At 39.6% G+C, this 16,503-nt stretch overlaps 1 protein-coding gene across 1 annotated transcript in view; it reads left to right on the forward strand.

The window, feature by feature from the left end:
• Positions 1–16,503, forward strand: part of FMN2 (formin 2) — a gene marked incomplete at both ends in the record, with an annotated part of 319,676 nt that overhangs the window by 109,762 nt on the left and 193,411 nt on the right. The window lies entirely within an intron of this gene.

Here is a 16,503-nt window from a genome sequence, read left to right on the forward strand (position 1 = left end):
TGTTTGGTTTCTTACAGCCTTAAAATGACACCCTTGTTTTCTAGGCATTAGCATCCATCATAACTGTTTTTGATATCTTTTCCTTCTACTGTCACCTTTTAATTCACTGAATTCCTATATCTTAATCTAAACTCATGTCAAACTTCACTCCTTCTTAGACACGTCCCCAGAGAGGCCTCCATCTAGAGACCCCTTTTGATACCTGTGCTCTGGGACCCTATTCTTACCTTGCTTTTCCATAATTATTGTGTTACACATGTCTCATAGACAGTTGACCTCCTTAAAGCTAAGACTCCCCCTATTCTACTTGTCCCTCCAGTATCTAACATAGCACCTGACATTTTTGGGCAGATCAGAAAATGTTTGATGAATGAAGAAATATATCAGGGACCACACTAACTAGAGCAGGGGTGCTGGTTGGGGAGTCATAGAAATCCTGCTTCTGTTCACCCCATAGTGACTGAGGATTGGGCTTTGGACCAGTTTTCCTGGGCACAAATCCTAGCTACCCCACTGTTACCTGGGGAACCTTAGCAACGTATTATATTCTCCGTGCCTTAATTTTCTCTTCTACAAAATGGGGATAATGATAACCCTGGTCTCATAGGGTTTTGTGAGATTTAAATGCACTGATTTTTATAAAGTGCTTAGAAGAGCTCCTGGCACATAGTAGGGCACTTCAAATGTTAGCTGTTACCTTGTCATTATTGTTGTTATGTCTGGGCAGTACTCTGGCTTCCAAAGTCGCTGTCTTGGTGTAGTGTTGATCCTCATTATTTATAGATTCTGTATTTGCAACCCTGACAACCAGCTAGAATTTATTTACAGCGCCTAGATCACTGCTTGCAGGGCTTTCCCTTCATTTGCAGGCACATGCATACACCCCTGAGCCACTCCACCAGACTTGCTGTGAGCTCTGTTCTTTAGAAGTTTAACGACCTTAGAGGCTAGTTGTGTGTTGGTGCAGAGGGTGGTTAGAAGGTGAGACATTTATCCATGGATCATCACTGAAGGGAAACTGCAATAAGACTGTTTTTCTTCCTTGCACTAATTGGGACAGTTGAGGAATATTTTGCTTTAGAGTTAGTGCAGGACCTTGCCGCAACTCAGGTAACGAGAGAGAGCATTCAGAAGACGTGAGGGAACTAAAAAGGTTGTTTGTTTCCATTTTTTCTGACCGCTTTCCCAGACATGTTGTTTATTACTTCCAGTCTGGTTATTCACTAATGATGGTGACTGTACCTTCCCATCAATGAGATGATCAGTCAGTGCTATAGACATCAGAAGTTACACCGCCGATGATGATTTCTAACTGAACTCCCCCCCCGCACCCCATATTTCTCACCTATGCAATGAAGGGGTTGGAAGACACTTGTCATTTCCATTCCAGTTCAGAAATATTCCATTTTCAGTAATTCCTTATCTTTTTCATTGTAAGGATTGCAGAGATGCTATTTTAGCTCTCTGTGTGACACTCTTCTTTTCCATAATATGTTCTGCTTTAAGGAGCCCAAGGTGAGTTATTTACTAGTCACCATATGTTCTGATACTTCCTTCTTTCTTGAAATTCCTTTTCAAACTTGAAATTCCGTTTCAAACTTGAAATCGATGGCACTTTACTTCTGTGCATAATATTATCGATTTAAAATCTGGGTTTCTTTTCTTATAAGATTATGTACAGCATTTGTTGTCTTATTGTAAATCTGGAATCTCGTTGGCTTTCTCCAAAGGCATAGAATGTTTTAGAATTTAGAGCATGAGACAGAGAATTTGTAGGCTTCTGTGAAGAGTAGAATTCAAACTTTACAGATGTCTAGAGGTATCCTAACTTGCCAGTAACGTGGCCTTAGAATTTAGCAGAACTTGAAAATTTGAATATTGTAGAAAATGAATTGCATATCTCAAATTAACATTTATAGAATAAACTCTCATGGTGTTAACTTACTAATAGGTGGTTTTATATTCTAGCCTCTGAAAGTATCTTGCTTACACAGTAAACATAATAAAGTTTCAAAGATGAGCAAATTAACTTTTCAGCAAAAGCTTTCCTTGGACGCATCTTGGCTTTCTTTTTCACAGTTTTAGCCTTAATACAGTAATGTTTATTTTTCTGGGAATCAGATAATCTTGTATTTTGAAAAATACTTTGGTGAACATACTATTTTTTAATGGCAACTTGTCTTTTGTGATATGTAAGTATTCAAACAATTTATAAGAACTAACCAACACCACCCACATATAAGATTATACAGAAATGGAAGAATTTTGGCTGACTTATTGTATATAATTGTCCGGCCAAAGTGGGTGGCAGACTCTACCACTTGTAACGATTTAGAGGTTTGAAGCAATATTTTAAAATATAAATAATCTCAAAATTGGTGGTATATAAAATATATTACTGTGTTGACTAAAATAGATTTATTCTTTCCTCCATTTATAAGGATTCACTCATAGATTCTGTACAGAATTGCAAAGATCACTTTTTTCCTTTTCTCTTTTAATTTCTTTTTTTTTTTTCTTTTTGGCTGTGCCATGCAGCATGTGGGATCACAGTTCCCTGACCAGGGATCAAACCCTTGCCCCCTTCAGTGGAAGAGTGGAGTCCTGACCACTGGAATTCCCCCCTTCTCTCCCTTTAAAACTTTAATTTTTAGTGAGAACCTGATTTAGGATCAGTCTGTCCTCCTTTTTTTCTTCTTCCCCCTCTTCCTCTTCATGGCTTTTAAATTTTATACATTCTTTTATTATACCTAAACCTATGATGGAAAATAGCTGGCTGAGGTAATAGTATTTAAGAATTAAGTTTGGCAGACTCACAGACATAGAGAACAGACCCGGGGTTGCCAAGGCAGGGGTTGGGGAGAGATGGAGTGCGAGGTTGGGGTCAGCAGATGCAAACTATTACATAGAGAATGGATAAACAACAAGGACCAACTGTACAGCACAGGGAACTATATTCAATATCCTGTGATAAACTATAATGGAAAAGAACATAAAAAAGAATGTGTATATATATATATATATATATATGTATAACTGAGTCACTTTGCTCTACAATAGAATTAACACAACATTGTAAATCAACTATGGTTCAATTAAAAAAAAAAAGTTTGGGAGAGAATGTGTAAGATGGTAGAGTAGAAAGGCCCTAAGCTCACCTCCTCTCCCTGCAGTTCACCCTGCAGACATAGACGCTGGTGGCAGCTGTTTGGGGAGCTTGTTCTACCACATGGACATGGACATTGGTGCTGGCAAGGGCCATTTTGGCTCCAGTGCTGGGACACCTCAGGCTAAGTAACTAACTGGGCATGGACACAGCCCCATCCAACAGCAGACAGGCTGCCTTAAGAACCCTTGAGTTCATAGGTGCCTCTGGACCCAGTTCCACCCACCAGCATGCAGACACCAGCTGTAAGAAAACCACAGCCCTGCAGCCTGGACCAGCCATCCCATTAGAGAGCAGGCCCTGCCCAGTATCAGGCCAACACAAGTGTCAAGAAAACTCGGGACCCACAGAAATCTTTGTCAGGAACTGGCGCCATCCACCAGTGATCCGACACCTGCTCTAGGACCCCTGGGGCCCAGCAACCAGACCTCAGGACCTGATTCTGCCCACCACTAGGCTGGTACTTGCCCTAGGACTTGACTTCACCCACCAGTGGGTGGGCAACAGCCCTGGTATTACCCGACCCTGAATCCACCCACCAGAGAGCCAGCACTAGCCCCAGGCTTCCCTGGGATTCTGCAGTCAGCTGCCTTATGACCCACTTCTGCCAACCAGTGGCCAGCAGCCTCTTTACAAGCCACACCACGTAACTAAATAGACTGGGAGCCACCAGGCCTACTGGACCACCCACATAGTCAGCCTGCCACATCAGAAAGACCCACACAGATGTCATAGGGGGGGACCCCTAGAGCATATGGCTCTGGTGACGAGAGGGGAGTGTGCTGCTGGAACTCTGTCTCTCGCAAAAAAAACCCTTCTTTAAGGTCGGGAAACATACCTACCAGACCCATAAAAATAAAAACAGCAAGTTAGGCAAAATGAGGTGACAGGGGAAAATGTTCCAGATGAAGGGACAAATAAAACCTCAGAAGAAGAACTGAGTGAAGTGGAGATAGGAAATCTACCCAGGAAAGAGTTCTAGGTAATGACCGTAAAGATGATCAAAGCACTTGGGAGAAGAATGGATGCACAGAGTGAGAAGTTAGAAGTCTTCAGCAAAGAGTCAGAAAATATAAAGAACAACTAAACAGATGCAGAATACAATAAGTGAAATGTAAAATATACTAGAAGGAATCAATAGTAAAATAAATGATACAGAGGAATGGATCAGCAAGCTGGAAGACAGAGCAGTGGAAATTGCTGACACTGAACAGAAAAAAGAAAAAGAATGAAAAGAAATGAGGACAGTTTAAGACACCTCTGGGACAACATCAAGCATACTAATATTTTCACTGTAAGGGTCCCAGAAGGAGAAGAGAGAAGAGAAAGGGGCTGAGAACATAATTGAAGACATAATAGCTGAAAACTTCCCTAATGTAGGAAAAGGAAAGAGTTGCCAAGTGCAGGAAGTGTAGAGTCCTATAGAGGACTAAGCCAAAGAGGAACACACCAAGGCATATTGTAATTAAATTGGCAAAAACAAAAGGCAAAGAGAGAATATTAAACTCAGCAAAGGGGAAAGTGAATCCTGAGAGAGTGGCCAAGATGGTGGAGTAAAAGAACCCTAAGCTCACCTCCTGTCATGAGGACAACAAAATCACAAAAATCTGCAGAACAACCAACATTGAAAAAGTATGAAACCTACCAGAAAAGAGCTCTACAACTAAAGACATAAAGAAGGAAGCACAACAAAACTGGTAGGAGGAGTGGAGTTGTGATATAATCAAATCTGACACTCTCTGGGTGGGCGACCCACAAACTGGAGAATAATTATATTACAGAGGTTTTCCCACAGGATTGAGAGTTCTGAGCCCCATGTCAGGGCCCCCAGTGTGGGGGTCTGACACTGGTAAGGGGAGCCCCCAGAGCATTTGGCTTTGAAGCCCAGTGGGGCTTTGTTGCAGGAGTTCCATGGGATTGGGGAAAACAGAGACTTCACTCTTATAGGGCGCACACAAAATCTCACGCACACCAGGAACAAGGGCAAAAGCCACAATTTCATAGGAGCCTGGGACAGACCTACCTGCTGGTCTTGGAGGGTCTTCTGGGGAGGCAGGGGTGTCTCTGGCTCACTTTGGGGACAAGGGCACTGGTGGTGGACATGTCAGGGAACATTCACCTGTGCAGGCTCTCCTGGAGGCTGACATATTGTCATCAAGGCCTGGCCCCACCCAACAGCCTGTAGGTGCCAGTGCTTGGACACCTCTGGCCAAACAAGAAACTGGGGGGAGGGACACAGCCCCATCCATAGGCAGGCAGGCTAGAGACACAGCCACCTCTAGACACACCCTAGGCATGACCCTGCCCACCAGAGGGCCAAGACCCAGCTCCACCCACTAGTGGGCAGGCACCAGCCCCTCACACCACGAAGCCTGCACAAGCCTCTAGACCAGCCTCACCCACCAGGGGGCAGACACCAGAAGCAAGAAAACTATGGTCCTGCAGCCTGCAGATATAATCTGCAAATGCAGGCCAGACACTACCCTGGGACCAGCTGGCCCTTGGCCCTTGGGTGACGAGAGGAGAGTGGACTCCTGGGATGCATAGGGTGTTTCCTACAGAGAGTCACTTCTCCAAGGTCAAGAAATGTAACTGACCTACCACATACGTAAAAATACAAATAGCGGGCTTCCCTGGTGGCGCAGTGGTTGAGAGTCCGCCTGCCGATGCAGGGGACATGGGTTCATGCCCCACTCTGGGGAGATACCACATGCCACAGAGTGGCTAGGCTTGTGAGCCGTGGCCGCTAGGCCTGCGCGTCCGGAGCCTGTGCTCTGCAACGGGAGAGGCCACAACAGTGAGAGGCCCGCATACCACACACACACACACACACACACACAAATATATATATATATATATATATACACATACAAATAGCAGTTTAGACACAGTGAGGTGACAGAGGAATACATTTCAGACGAAGGAACAAGATAAAACCCCAGAAGAAGAAATAAGTGACATGGAGATAGTGACATGGAACTCTTTCTGAGAAAGTTCAGGGTAATGATTGTAAAGATGATCAAAGAACTCAGGAGGAGAATGGATGTACAGAGTGAAAATTAGAAGTTTTTTTTTTTAAACAAAGAATTAGAAAATATAAAAGCAGCAAGGGAAAAGGAACAAGTAACATACAAGGGAATTGCCATAAGGCTATCAGTTGAATTTTCAGAAGAAACTGAAGGCCAGAAGTCAGGGGCATGATGTATTTAAAGTGATGAAGTGGAAGAGCCTACAACCAAGAATATTCTACCCATCAATTTTCTCTTTCAGGTATTTGATTGAGAGATAAAAAGCATCACAGACAAGCAAGAGCTAAAAGAGTTCAGCACCACCAAAACACCTTTACAACAAATTTTAAAGGAACTTCTCTAAGTGAGAAAGAAAAGGTGACAACTAGAAATATGAAAGTTATGAAAGGAAAAAGTTCATCAGTAAAGGCAAACATACAGTAAAGATAGGAAGTCATCCACACAAAAAGCTAGTAGGAATATTAGAAGACAAGAGTAGTAAAATCATCCATATCCACAATAAGCAGTTAAGTGATATACAAAACAATTAAATGTAAAATATATCAAAAACAGTAATCAGGAGGCTAGGAGAGTACAAATGCAGGGTTTGTATTTTTTATTTTGTTTGCTTACTTATTCTTAAAAATTTATTTATTTTTGGCTTTGTTGGGTCTTCGTTGCTACACACAGGCTTTCTCTAGTTGCGGTGAGTGGGGGCTACTCTTCGTTGAGGTGCACAGGCTTCTCGTTACAGTGGCTTCTCTTGTTGCAGAGCACAGGCTTGGCCCACGGGGTTCAGTAGTTGTGGCTCACGGGCTTAGTTGCTCCATGGCATGTGGGATCTTCCCAGACCAGGGGTCGAACCCATGTCCCCTGCATTGGCAGATGGATTCTTAACCACTGCACCACCAGGGAAGCCTCAAATGCAGGGTTTTTATAACGTGCTTGAAATTAAGAGATCAGTAAACTTATAGCAGTCATATATATACAAATAGATATATAAATAGATATATATATAGATTTGTGTATATGCTGCCAATAAGAGACTCACTTCAGATCTAAGGAGACATAGACTGAAAATGAGGGGATGGAAAAGTGTATTCCATGCGAATGGATTGAAAAGAAAGCCAGGGTAGCAATACTTATATAAGAAAAAATAGACTTTACAATAAAGACTGTTAAAAGAGACAAAGAAGGATATTACATTATGATCAAGGGATCAATCCAAGAAGAAGATATAAGAATTGTAAATAAATATGCACCCAACATAGGAGCACTTAAATACATAATGCAAATATTAACAGACATGAAGGGAGAAATCAACAGTAGCACAATAATAAAGGCAGTTCTAAGATGTTTGTAGTGATAGAAGTTTATTTCATCAAACAAGAAAAATCTTAGATAAACCACCTAACCTTATACCTAAAGGAGCTAGAAAAAGAAGAACAAACAAAACCCAAATTTAGTTGAAGGAAGGAAATCATAAAGATCAGAGCAGAAATAAATGAAAGAGAGAGTAAAAAAAAATAATAGAAAAGATCAATGAAACAAATAGCTGGTTCTTTGAAAAGATATTTTAAAAATTGATAAAGCTTTGACCACACTCATCAAGAAACAGAGAGGGCCCAAATCAATAAAATCCAAAATGAAACAGGAAAACTTACAACTGACACCGCAGAAATACAGAGGACCATAAGAGACTACTAAAAGCAAGTATACACCAATAAAATGGACAACATATAAGAAATGGAAAAATTCTTAGAAAGGTACAATCTGTCAAGTTGGCACTGGGAAGAAATAGAAGATATGAACAGACCAATTACCAGTACTGAAATTGCATCAGTAATTAAAAAACAAAAACAAAAAACCAACTTCCAACAAACAAAAGACCAGGTGGCTTCACAGGTGGATTCTACCAAAGATTCACAGAAGAGTAAACACCTAACATCTTCTAAATAGTCCAAAAAAAAATTGCAGAGGAAGCAATGCTTCTGAACTCATTCTATGAGGCCAGCATAACCCTGATACCAAAACCAGACAAAGATATCACAAAAAAAGAACATTATAGGCCAATACCACCGATGAACATGGATGCAGAAGTCCTCCTCAAAATATTAGCAAACTGAATCCAACAATACATCAAAAGGATCATACACCATGATCAAGTGGGATTTATTCCAGGGATGCAAGGATGGTTCAGTATCCTCAAATCAGTCACTGTGATATATTACATTAACAAATTGAAGAATAAAAACATGCGATTTTCTCAATAGATGTAGAAAAAGGTTTTGACAATGTTCAACATCCATATATGACACAAACTCTCCAGAAAGTGGGTATAAAGGAACATACCTCAATAAAATAAAAGCCTTATGTGAGAAACCCACAGCTAACATCATACTCAGTGGTGAAAAGCTGAAAGTATTTCCTCTAAGATCAGGGACAAGACAAGGATGCCCACTCTCACCACTTATATTCAACATACTATTGGAAGTCCTAGCCACAGCAATCAGACAAGAAAAAGAAATAAAAGGAATCCAGATTGGAAAGGAAGAAATAAAACTCTCACTGTTTGCAAATGATATGATATCATACATAGAAGATTCTAAAGACACCACTGGAAAACTACTAGAGCTCATCAATAAATTTGGTAAAGTTGAAGGATATAAAATTAATATAAACAAATCTGTCACCTTTCTATACACCTCAATAAATTATCAGAAAGAGAAACTGAGGAAATAATCCCATTTACCATCAAATTAAAAAGAATAAAATGCCTAGGAATAAACCTACCTAAGGAGGTAAAAGGCCTGTACTTGGAAAACTATAAGACACTGGTGAATGAAATTGAAGACGACACAGACAGATGGAAAGATACACTATGTTCATGAACTGGAAGGATTAATGTTTTTAAAATGACCATAGTGCCCAAGGCAATCCACAGATTCAGTGCAATCCCTATCAAAATATCAAGGGTGTTTATCACAGAACTAGAACAAATATTTTAAAATTTTTTATGGAAACACAAAAGACTCCAAATAGGCAAAATAATTTTGACAAAGAAGAACAGAACTAGAGGAATCAGGCTCCCTGACGTCAGACTATACTGCAGAATTACAGTAATCAAAACAATATGGTACTCACAGTGTTCATTGCAGCTCTATTTACAATAGCCAGGAGAGCTAATAGCTCTATTTACAATAGCCAGGACGTGGAAGCAACCTAAGTGTCCATCAACAGATGAGTAAAGAAGATGTGGCACATATATACAGTGGACTATTAGCCATAAAAAGAAATGAAATTGAGTTATTTGTAGTGAGGTGGATGGACCTAGAGTCTGTCATACAGAGTGAAGTAAGTCAGAAAGAGAAAAACAAATACTGTATGCTAATACATATATATGGATCTAAAAAAAAAAAGGTTCTGAAGAACCTAGGGGCAGGACAGGAATAAAGATGCAGACATAGAGAATGGACTTGAGGACACAGGGAGGGAGAAGGATAAGCTGGGACGAAGTGAGAGAATGACATGGACTTATATATACTACCAAATGTAAAACAGATAGCTAGTGGGAAGCAGCTGCATAGCACAGGGAGATCAGCTCAGTGCTCTGTGACCACCTAGAGGGGTGGGATAGGGAGGGTGGGAGAGAAATGCAAGAGGGAGGAGATACGGGGATATATGCATATGTATAGCTGATTCACTTTGTTATAAAGCAGAAACTAACACACCATTGTAAAGCAGTTATACTCCAATAAAGATGTTTTAAAAAACCCCAAAACAAAACAATATGGTACCAACAGAAAAACAGACACACAGATCCATGGAACAGATTAGAGAGTCCAGAAATAAACCTGAGCTTATATTGTCAAATTCATCTGCAGCAAAGGAGGCAAGAGTATACAATGGAGAAGACAGTTTCTTCAATAAGTGGTGCTGGGAAAACTGGACAGCTACATTTAAAAGAATGAAATTAGAATATTTTCTAACATCATACACAAAAATAAACTCAAAATGGATTAAAGGCCTAAATATCAATGTAAGACCAGAAACCATAAAACTCCTACAAGAAAAGATAGGCAGAACAGTCTTTGACACAAATGATAGCAGTAGTTTTATGAATCTCTGTCCTAAAGCAAAAGAAATAAAAACCAGCATAAGCAGATGGGACCTAATTAATCTGAAAAGCTTTTGCATGGCAAAGGAAACCATCGACAAAATGAAAAGACAACCTACTGAATGGGAGAAAATATTTGCAAATTATGTGACTGATAAGGGGCTAATATACAGAATACATAAATAGCTCATACAACTCAACATTAAAAACAAAACCCCTGGGACTTCCTGGTGGTCTAGTGACTAAGACTTTGTGCTCCCAATGCAGGGGGCCCAGGATTGATCCCTGATCAGGGAACTAGATCCCACATGCATGCTGCAACTGAGATCCCAGATGCCACAATGAAGGTTCTGAATGCTGCTACTAAGAGCCAGTGCAGCCCAAATAAATAAATATTAAAAACAGAAAACAAAAACTCCAATTTAAAAATAGGCAAAAGACATGAATAAGCTTTTTTCTAAAGATGACCTACAGTTGGCCAACAGGCACATGAAAAGATACTCAACATCATTTGTCCTCAGAGAAATGAAAATCAAAGCCACAATGAGATATCACCTCACACCTGTCAGAATGGCTGTCATCAAAAAGAACACAATGACAGAATATATATATGTATATATAACTGAGTCACTTTGCTGTGCAGAAGAAATTAACACATTGTAAATCAAGTATACTTCAATAAAATTTTTTTAAAAAGAAAATGTAAGAAAAAGAAGGAACACAATAACAAATGTTGGTGAGAATGTGGAGAAAACAGACCCCACATACACTGTTGGTGGGAATGTAAATTGGTGCAGACACTATGGAAAACAGTATGGAGGTTTCTCAAAAAAACTAAAACCTACGATGTGACCCAGCAATTTCACTCCTGGGTATTTATCTGAAGAAGAAAAAAAAAAAAGAAAACACTAATTTGAAAAGACACATGCAGCCCAGTGTTCGTAGCAGCATTATTTATAATTGCCAAGATATGGAAGCAACCTAGGTTTCCATCAAGAGATGAATGGATAAAGAAGATATGGTACATTTATACAATAGAATATTACTCAGCTATAAAAAAAAATGAAATTCTGGAAAAACCCGAATGAACTTTTTGGCCAATCCAGTAGTTTGTGTCATCTTTGTATTAACCTCTTAATTATTCCTCCACAGTAGATGAAGAGAGGGAAAGGTAGTAGGTGTCCATGCTGTGGATGGTGGCTCCTCATGTGGGCCTCTCCTGGGGTCATCTGTGAAAAGCCCTGGATGCTCTGGAGAAGCAGTTCTGAGCACGGGGACCCTGCCCCCTCCCCTCTCATTCCAGCCTTAAGGGAGCAGTTGAGCCTGTGTGAGCAGGTGTGTGATCCTGAGCTTTAGTCAGCTGGAGTCTGTCCCCCCTTCTCTCCTACCTCCTGTCCCTGCTTTTCTCCTTTTTCTCTACCCATTCCTCTCTCTTGTCTTTTCTTCTTACTCATCTGTTATTGCTAATCAGTTTACCCAGAGGGCTTCCCCCTTTTCTATACCCCAAACACTTTTTCCTGAAAGTGTCCCCTTGGGAGAGGAAGACACTGTGTGGGTGTGAGGGTAACCTACACGGGGGCACAGTTGCTGTCAGCCATCTTCATAAATTGTGGTGACAAAAGGCATCCCTTTCTGAAGTGCCTTGGATAAAATATTTGAATTGTAGTAATGTGATGTAAGTTGTATACATGCACTTAAGATATATGAATATGCCCATGTGGATATCAGAAATATTTCCCTTGATCTTATTGGAGATCCTTTTAGAGATTATCTTTTTTTAAAAATTATTATTAACATCTTATATTAGGAAGTACCTTTGTCATTGAACCAATATCAATACATTATTATTACCTAAAGTCCATACTTGATTCAGATTCCCTTAGTTTTTTTTTTTTTTTAAATAGCTAACATGGGCCTCCCTGGTGGCGCAGTGGTTGAGAGTCCGCCTGCCGATGCAGGGGATGCGGGTTCGTGCCCCGATCTGGGAGGATCCCATATGCCGCGGAGCGGCTGGGCCCGTGAGCCATGGCAGCTGAGCCTGCGCGTCCGGAGCCTGTGCTCCGCAACGGGAGAGGCCACAGCAGTGAGAGGCCCGCGTACGGGAAAAAAAAAAAAAAAAAAAAAAATAAATAAATAAATAGCTAACATTTATTGGGTGTTCATAATACACTACCCAGTGGGCTAAGTAACTTATAGGCTTTATCTCATTCATCACAACCATCAGAGATAAGGCACCATTATTATCTCCACTTCAAGGAAGGGAGATTTAATATTGGAAGTTATGGAATTCTTTTTTTTTATATACAGCAGGTTCTTATTAGTCATCAGTTTTATACACATCAGTGTATACATGTCAAACCCAAGGGCCCAATTCATCACCCCCCCACTCCCAACCCACCACAGCTTTCCCCCCTTGGTGTCCACACGTTTGTTCTCTACATTTGTGTCTCAATTTCTGCCCTAAAAACCGGTTCATCTGTACCATTTTTCTAGGTTCCATATATATGTGTTAATATACGATATTTGTTTATCTCGTTCTGACTTGCTTCACTCTGTATGACAGTCTCTAGATCCATCCACGTCTCAACAAATGACCCAATTTCATTCCTTTTTATGGCTGAGTAATATTCCATTGTATATATATGTACCACATCTTCTTTATCCATTTGTCTGTCGATGGGCATTTAGTTTGCTTCCATGACCTGGCTATTGGAAATAGTGCTGCAATGAACATTGGGGTGCATGTGTCTTTTTGAATTGTGGTTTTCTCTGGGTATATGCCCAGTACTGGGATTACTGGATCATATGGTAATTCTGTTTTTAGTTTTTTAAGGAACCTCCATACTGTTCTCCATAGTGGCTGTATCAGTTTACATCCCCACCAACAGTGCAAGAGGGTTCACTTTTCTCCACATTTGTTGTTTGTAGATTTTCTGATGAAGCCCATTCTAAATGGTGTGAGATGATACCTCCTTGTAGTTTTGATTTACATTTCTCTAATAATTAGTGATGTTGAGCAGCTTTTCATGTGCTTCTTGGCTATCTGTATGTCTTCTTTGGAGAAATATCTATTTAGGTCTTCTGCCCACTTTTGGATTGGGTTGTTTGTTTTTTCAGAATCGAGCTGCATGAGCTGTTTATATATTTTGGAGATTAATCCTTTGTCCGACGATTCGTTTGCAAATATTTTCTCCCATTCTGAGGATTGTCTTTTCGTCTTCTTTATGGTTTCCTTTGCTGTGCAAAAGCTTTTAATTTTCATTAGGTCCCATTTGTTTATTTTGGTTTTTATTTCCATTAGTCTAGGAGGTGGATCAAAAAAGATGTTTCTGTGATTTATGTCAAAGAGTATTCTTCCTATGTTTTCCTCTAAGAGTTTTATAGTGTCCGGTCTTACATTTAGATCTCTATTTCATTTTGAGTTTATTTTTGTGTATGGTATTAGGGAGTATTCTAATTTCGTTCTTTTATATGTAGCTGTCCAGTTTTCCCAGCACCATTTATTGAAGAGACTGTCTTTTCTCCATTGTATATCCTTGCCTCCTTTGTCATAGATTAGTTGACCATAGGTGCGTGGCTTTATCTCTGGGCTTTCTATCCTGTTCCATTGATCTATGTTGCTGTTTTAGTGCCAGTACCATATTGTCTTGATTACTGTAGCTTTGTAGTATAGTCTGAAGTCAGGGAGTCTGATTCCTCCAGCTCCGTTTTTTCCCCTCAAGACTGCTTTGACTCTTCAGGGTCTTTTGTGTCTCCATACAAATTTTAAGACTTTTTGTTCTAGTTCCATAAAAATTACCATTGGTAATTTGATGGGGATTACATTGAATCTGTAGATTGCTTTGGGTAGTATAGTCATTTTCACAGTATTGATTCCTCCAATCCAAGAGCATGGTATATTTCTCCATCTGTTGGTATCATCTTTAATTTCTCTCATCAGTGTCTTATACTTTTCTGAATACAGGTCTTTTGTTTCCCTAGGTAGATTTATTCCTAGGTGTTTTATTCTTTTTGTTGCAATGGTAAATGGGAGTGTTTTCTTGATTTCACTTTCAGAGTTTTCATCATTAGTGTATAGGAATACAAGAGATTTCTGTACATTAATTTCGTATCCTGAAACTTTACCAAATTCATTGATTAGGTCTAGTAGTTTTCTGGTGGCATTTTTAGGATTCTCTATGTATAGTATCATGTCATCTGCAAACAGTGACAGTTTTACTTCTTCTTTTCCAATCTGTATTCCTTTTATTTCTTTTTCTTCTCTGATTGCCGAGGCTAGGACTTCCAAAACTGTGTTGAATAATAGTGGCGAGAGTGGACATCCTTGTCTTGTTCCTGAACTTAGAGGAAATGCTTTCAGTTTTTCATCATTGAGAGTGATGTTTGCTGTGGGTTTGTTGTATATGGCCTTTATTATGTTGAGGTAGGTTCCCTCTATGCCCACTTTCTGGGGAGTTTTTATCATAAATGGGTGTTTATTTTTGTCAAAAGTGTTTCCTGCATTTACTGAGATGATCATATGGTTTTTATTCTTCAGTTTGTTAATATGGTGTATCACATTGATTGATTTGTGTATACTGAAGAATCCTTGCATCCCTGGGATAAATCCCACTTGATCATGGTGTTTGATCCTTTTCATGTGTTGTTGAATTCTGTTTGGTAGTATTTTGTTGAGGATTTTTGCATCTATATTCATGAGTGATATTGGTCTGTAATTTTCTTTTTTTGTAGTATCTTTGTCTGGTTTTGGTATCAGGGTGATGGTGGCCTCATAGAATGAGTTTAGAAGTGTTCCTTCCTCTGCAATTTTTTGGAGGAGTTTGAGAAGGATGAGTGTTAGCTCTTCTCTAAATGTTTGATAGAATTCACCTGTGAAGCCATCTGGTCCTGGAGTTTTGTTTTTTGGAAAATTCTTAATAAGAGTTTCAATTTCATTATGTGTGATTTATCTGTTCATATTTTCTATTTCCTCCTGGTTCAGTCTTGGAAGGTTATACCTTTCTCAGAATTTGTCCATTTCTTCCAGATTGTCCATTCTATTGGCATAGAGTTGCTTGTAGTAGTCTCTTAGGATGCTTTGTACTTCTGCGGTGTCTGTTGTAACTTCCCCTTTTTCATTTCTAATTTTATTGATTTGAGTCCTCTCCCTCTTTTTCTTGATGAGTCTGGCTAATGGTTTATCAATTTTATCTTCTCAAAGAACCAGCTTTAATTTTATTGATCTTTGCTATTGTTTTTTTGTTTGTTTGTTTCTATTTCATTTATTTCTGCTCTGATCTTTATCATTTCTTTCCTTCTGCTAACTTTGGGTTTTGTTTGTTCTTCTTCCTCTAGTTCCTTTAGGTGTAAAGTTAGTTTGTTTATTTGAGGTTTTTCTTGTTTCTTGAGGTAGGCTTCTATAGCTATAAACTTCCCTCTTAGAACTGCTTTTGCTGCATCCCATAAGTTTTGTGTCATCATGTTTTCCTTGTCATTTGTTTCTAGGTGTTTTTTGATTTCCTCTTTGATTTCTTCAGTGATCTCTTGCTTATTTAGTTACGTATTGTTTAGACTCCATGTGTTTGTGTTTTTTACGTTTTCTCCCCTCTAATTCACTTCTAATCTCATAGTGTTGTGGTCAGAAAAGATGTCTGATATGATTTCAATTTTCTTAAATTTACTGAGGGTTGATTTGTGACCCAAGATATGATCTATCCTGGAGATTGTTCCATGCGCACTTGAGTAGAAAGTGTAATGTGCTGTTTTTGGATGGAATGTCCTATGAGTATCAGTTAAATCTGTCTGGTCTATTGTGTCATTTAAAGCTTCTGTTTCCTTATTTATTTTCATTTTGGATGATCTGTCCATTGTTGTAAGTGCTGTGTTAAAGTCCCCCACTATTACTGTTTTATTGTCGATTTCCTCTTTTACAGCTGTTAGCAGTTGCCTTGTGTATTGTGGTGCTCCTATGTTGGGCACATGTATATTTATAATTGTTATACCTTTTTCTTGGATTGATCCCATTGATCATTATGTAGTGTCCTTCCTTGTCTCTTGTAACATTCTTTTTTTTTTTTTTTTGCGGTATGCGGGCCTCTCACTGTTGTGGCCTCTCCCATTGCGGAGCACAGGCTCTGGACACACAGGCTCAGTGTCCATGGCTCACGGGCCCAGCCGCTCTGCAGCATGTGGGATCCTCCTGGACCGGGACACGAACCCGTGTCCCCTGCATT

This window comes from Mesoplodon mirus (assembly GCF_964341445.2).
Source record: "Mesoplodon mirus genome assembly, chromosome: 2".
Lineage (NCBI taxonomy): Eukaryota > Metazoa > Chordata > Mammalia > Artiodactyla > Ziphiidae > Mesoplodon > Mesoplodon mirus.